Source organism: Manis pentadactyla, chromosome 15 (assembly GCF_030020395.1).
Source record: "Manis pentadactyla isolate mManPen7 chromosome 15, mManPen7.hap1, whole genome shotgun sequence".
In the NCBI taxonomy this organism is placed as follows: domain Eukaryota; kingdom Metazoa; phylum Chordata; class Mammalia; order Pholidota; family Manidae; genus Manis; species Manis pentadactyla.
The window spans coordinates 79154649-79160648 of record NC_080033.1 but is presented as its reverse complement, the minus strand read 5'-3'; positions in this window follow the sequence as shown (position 1 = coordinate 79160648).

Here is a 6000-nt window from a genome sequence, read left to right as displayed (position 1 = left end):
ATTGACTAGAATCTCTCTCTCTCACAACGTAGCCTAGGATCTCTCTCTCTCCCAAAGGAGCCCAGAAACTCCCTGTCTTTTATGTCCCTCTCTCCCTCTCAAAGGAGCCTATCAAATCTCTATCTCTTTCTGTCTATCTCTCTCTCAAAAGAGCCTAGCATCTCTCTATATCTCTCTCTCAAAGTAGACTAGCATCTCTCTCTCTCAAAGGATCCTAGCGTCTCTCCCTCTAAAAGGAAGCTTGCATCACTCTGTCTCTGTCTCAAAGTAGTCTAGCATCTCTCTCTCTAATAGGCTAATAGCATCTCTCTCCGTCTCTAGCTGCCTCTATGTAGCCTAGCATCTCTCTCTCCTCTCGAAAGAGCCTAGCATCTCTCTGTCTTTGTACATCTCTCATTCTCTGAAAGAAGCCTATAATCTCTCCACCCCTCTCTCTCCAAGGATTCTAGCATCTCTCTCTCCTAAGAAGCCTAGCATCACACTGTATCTCTTTCAAAGGATCCCATCATCTCTCTGGCTATCTCTATTTCTCTCAAAGGAGACTAGAATTTCTCTCTCTCACTCTCTCTCAAAGAAGCGTAGCATATTTTTCTCTCTCTGAAAGGAGCCTAGGTTCCGTCTCTCTCTCTCTCTCTCTCTCTCTCTCTCTCTCTCTCTCTCTCTCTCTCTCAGTACACTAGCATCTCTCTCTCTCTCTTTACATCAAAGGAGCTTAGGATCTCTCTCAGCCTAGCCAAGCATCTTTATCTCTCTCCCTCTCTCTCTCTCTCTTTCTCTCTCTCTCAAAAAGCTTTGCATCTCTCTCTCTCAATGGAGCCTACAGTCTCCAAGTCTTTCTATCTCTCTCTCGTTCTCTAAAAGGAGCTTAGCATCCCTCACTCTCTCTGTCTCTCTGTCTCAAAGGTGCCTATCATCTCTCTCTGTCTCTCTCTCAAAGGAGCCTAGCATCCCTCAATCTCTCTCTCTCCCTCTCTCTATCAGGAGCCAGGCATCTCTCTTTTTCTCTCTCTCCCTAAGAAGCCTAGCATCACAATCTCTCTCTTTCAAAGGAGCCTAGCATCTCTCTATCACTCACTCTTTCTCTCAAAGGATACTAGAATCTCTCCCCTCCCACTCTCTCTCTCTCTCAAAGAAGCCTAGCATATATATATCTTCATCTCTCAAAGGAGCCAAGCATCCCTATTTCTCTATCTCTCTCTCTCAAACTAGACTAGCATCTCTCTCTCTCTCTTTCTCTCACAGGAGCTTAGCATCTATCTCTCTCTGTCTCTCTCTCTCACAAAAAGATTTGCATCTCTCTCTCTCAAAGGAGCCTAGAATCTCCCTGTCGTTCTATCTCTCTTTCTTTCTCTCAAAGGAGCCTAGCGTAACTCTCTCACTCTCTCTCTCAAAGGACAATATCATCTCTATCACTGTCTCTCTCTCTCAAAGGAGCCTAGAATGTATCTCTCTCTGGCTTTCAAAGGAACCCTGCATCCCTCTCTCTCAATGGAGCCTTGCATCTCTCTGTGTCTGTATATCTCTCTTTCTCTCAAAGGACACTAGAATCTCTCTCCCTCAGTCTCACGCTCAAAAGAGCCTAGCATCTCTCTCTCTGTCTCTCTCGGTCTTTCTCTCTCTCAAAGAAGCCTCGCATTTCTCTCCTACTCTCTCTCTCAAAGGAGCCTAGCATATCTCTATATATATCTCTCTTTATCTCGAAAGAGCTTAGCATTTCACTCTCTCTCTCTCTCTCTCTCTCTCTCACACTCTGTCTCTCTCAACGGAGCCACCCATCTCTCTCTCTCTCTCTCCAAGGTGCATATCGTCTCTCCCTCTCCATCTCCCAGGAAACTAGCATGTCTCTCTCCCTATCTAAAAGGATTCTAGCATCTCTCTCTTTCTCTCTCGCTAAGAAGGCTAGCATCACACTCTCTCTCTTTCAAAGGAGCTTAGCATCTGTCTATCTCTATCTTTCTTTCAAAGGAGACAAGAATCTCTCTCTCTCAACCTCTCTCTCTCTAAGAAGCCTAGCATATTTCTCTCTCTCTCTCTCTCAAAAGAATCTTGCATCATTCTCTCTCTCTCTCTCTCAAAGTAGACTAGCATCTCTCTCTCTCTCTTACTATCAAAGGAGCTTAGCAACTCTCTCTGTCTCTCAATGGAGCCAAGTTTCTCCCTCTCCCTCCCTCTCTCTCTCTCTAAAAAATCTTTTCGTATCTCTCTCTCTCTCTCTCTCATAGGGGCCTAGAATCTCCCTGTCTTTCTATCTCTCTCTCATTCTCTCAAAGGAGCCTGTTATCACTCACTCTCTCTCTCTCCCTCCCTCCAAGGAGCATATCATCTCTCTCTCACTGTCTCTCTCTGTGTCTCTCTGTCAAAGGAGCCTGGCATGTATCTCTCTCTTTCAAAGGAGCCTAGCATATCTCTGTCTATCTCTCCCTCTCAAAGAAGCCTAACATCTCTCTCTCTGTTTCTCTCTCCCTCTCTCACTTCTCTCAAAGGAGCCTAGCCTGTATCTCCCTCTATGCAGACAAGAATCTCTCTTTCTGTCTCTATCTCTCTCTATCTAAATTGACTAGAATCTCTCTCTCTCACAACGTAGCCTAGGATCTCTCTCTCTCCCAAAGGAGCCCAGAAATTCCCTGTCTTTTATCTCCCTCTCTCCCTCTCAAAGGTGCCTATCAAATCTCCGTCTCTTTCTGTCTATCTCTCTCTCAAAAGAGCCTAGCATCTCTCTATATCTCTCTCTCAAAGTAGACTAGCATCTCTCTCTCAAAGGATCCTAGCATCTCTCTCTCTCTCTCTAAAAGGAAGCTTGCATCACTCTGTCTCTGTCTCAAAGTAGTCTAGCATCTCTCTCTAATAGGCTCATAGCATCTCTCTCTGTCTCTCTCTGTCTCTATGTAGCCTAGCATCTCTCTCTCCTCTCGAAAGAGCCTAGCATCTCTCTGTCTCTGCACATCTCTCTTTCTCTGAAAGAAGCCTAGAATCTCTCCACCCCTCTCTCTCAAAGGATTCTAGTGTCTCTCTCTCCTAAGAATCCTATCATCACACTGTCTCTCTTTCAAAGAATCCCAGCATCTCTCTGGCTATCTCTCTTTCTCTCAAAGGAGACTAGAATTTCTCTCTCTCACTCTCTCTCAAAGAAGCATAGCATATTTCTCTCTCTCTGAAAGGAGCCTAGGTTCCGTCTCTCTCTCTCTCTCTCTCTCTCTCTCTCTCTCTCTCTCTCTCTTCTCTCAGTAGACTAGCATCTCTCTCTCTCTCTCTTTACATCAAAGGAGCTTAGGATCTCTCTCAGCCTAGCCTAGCATCTTTATCTCTCTCCCTCTCTCTCTCTCTCTTTCTCTCTCTCTCAAAAAGCTTTGCATCTCTCTCTCTCAATGGAGCCTAGAGTCTCCAAGTCTTTCTATCTCTCTCTCGTTCTATAAATGGAGCTTAGCATCCCTTACTCTCTCTGTCTCTCTGTCTCAAAGGTGCCTCTCATCTCTCTCTCTGACTCTCTCTCAAAGGAGCCTAGCATGTATGTATCTCTCTCTCTTTCTAAGTACCCTAGCATTTCTCTCTAGAAGAAGAAGAAGCCTAGAGTCTCACTGTCTCTGTGTATCTCTCTTTGTCTCAAAGGAGCCTACAATCTCTCTCCCTCTCTGTCACTCTCAAAGGACCCTAGCATCTCTTTCTCTCTGTCTCTCTCAGTCTCTCTCTCTCTCAACGAAGCCTAGCATATCTCTCTATATTTTCTCTGTCTCACTATAAATTCTAGCATGTTTCACTTTCTCTCTCTCCCTAAGAAGCGTAGCATTACACTCTCTCTCTTTCAAAGGAGCCTAGCATATCTCTGTCTATCTCTCCCTCTCAAAGAAGCCTAGCATCTCTCTCTGTTTCTATCTCCCTCTCTCTCTTCTCTCAAAGGAGCCTAGCCTGTATCTCCCTCTATGCAGACAAGAATCTCTCTTTCTGTCTCTATCTCTCTCTATCTAAATTGACTAGAATCTCTCTCTCTCACAACGTAGCCTAGGATCTCTCTCTCTCCCAAAGGAGCCCAGAAACTCCCTGTCTTTTATGTCCCTCTCTCCCTCTCAAAGGAGCCTATCAAATCTCTATCTCTTTCTGTCTATCTCTCTCTCAAAAGAGCCTAGCATCTCTCTATATCTCTCTCTCAAAGTAGACTAGCATCTCTCTCTCTCAAAGGATCCTAGCGTCTCTCCCTCTAAAAGGAAGCTTGCATCACTCTGTCTCTGTCTCAAAGTAGTCTAGCATCTCTCTCTCTAATAGGCTAATAGCATCTCTCTCCGTCTCTAGCTGCCTCTATGTAGCCTAGCATCTCTCTCTCCTCTCGAAAGAGCCTAGCATCTCTCTGTCTTTGTACATCTCTCATTCTCTGAAAGAAGCCTATAATCTCTCCACCCCTCTCTCTCCAAGGATTCTAGCATCTCTCTCTCCTAAGAAGCCTAGCATCACACTGTATCTCTTTCAAAGGATCCCATCATCTCTCTGGCTATCTCTATTTCTCTCAAAGGAGACTAGAATTTCTCTCTCTCACTCTCTCTCAAAGAAGCGTAGCATATTTTTCTCTCTCTGAAAGGAGCCTAGGTTCCGTCTCTCTCTCTCTCTCTCTCTCTCTCTCTCTCTCTCTCTCTCTCTCTCTCAGTACACTAGCATCTCTCTCTCTCTCTTTACATCAAAGGAGCTTAGGATCTCTCTCAGCCTAGCCAAGCATCTTTATCTCTCTCCCTCTCTCTCTCTCTCTTTCTCTCTCTCTCAAAAAGCTTTGCATCTCTCTCTCTCAATGGAGCCTACAGTCTCCAAGTCTTTCTATCTCTCTCTCGTTCTCTAAAAGGAGCTTAGCATCCCTCACTCTCTCTGTCTCTCTGTCTCAAAGGTGCCTATCATCTCTCTCTGTCTCTCTCTCAAAGGAGCCTAGCATCCCTCAATCTCTCTCTCTCCCTCTCTCTATCAGGAGCCAGGCATCTCTCTTTTTCTCTCTCTCCCTAAGAAGCCTAGCATCACAATCTCTCTCTTTCAAAGGAGCCTAGCATCTCTCTATCACTCACTCTTTCTCTCAAAGGATACTAGAATCTCTCCCCTCCCACTCTCTCTCTCTCTCAAAGAAGCCTAGCATATATATATCTTCATCTCTCAAAGGAGCCAAGCATCCCTATTTCTCTATCTCTCTCTCTCAAACTAGACTAGCATCTCTCTCTCTCTCTTTCTCTCACAGGAGCTTAGCATCTATCTCTCTCTGTCTCTCTCTCTCACAAAAAGATTTGCATCTCTCTCTCTCAAAGGAGCCTAGAATCTCCCTGTCGTTCTATCTCTCTTTCTTTCTCTCAAAGGAGCCTAGCGTAACTCTCTCACTCTCTCTCTCAAAGGACAATATCATCTCTATCACTGTCTCTCTCTCTCAAAGGAGCCTAGAATGTATCTCTCTCTGGCTTTCAAAGGAACCCTGCATCCCTCTCTCTCAATGGAGCCTTGCATCTCTCTGTGTCTGTATATCTCTCTTTCTCTCAAAGGACACTAGAATCTCTCTCCCTCAGTCTCACGCTCAAAAGAGCCTAGCATCTCTCTCTCTGTCTCTCTCGGTCTTTCTCTCTCTCAAAGAAGCCTCGCATTTCTCTCCTACTCTCTCTCTCAAAGGAGCCTAGCATATCTCTATATATATCTCTCTTTATCTCGAAAGAGCTTAGCATTTCACTCTCTCTCTCTCTCTCTCTCACACTCTGTCTCTCTCAACGGAGCCACCCATCTCTCTCTCTCTCTCTCCAAGGTGCATATCGTCTCTCCCTCTCCATCTCCCAGGAAACTAGCATGTCTCTCTCCCTATCTAAAAGGATTCTAGCATCTCTCTCTTTCTCTCTCGCTAAGAAGGCTAGCATCACACTCTCTCTCTTTCAAAGGAGCTTAGCATCTGTCTATCTCTATCTTTCTTTCAAAGGAGACAAGAATCTCTCTCTCTCAACCTCTCTCTCTCTAAGAAGCCTAGCATATTTCTCTCTCTCTCTCTCTCAAAAGAAT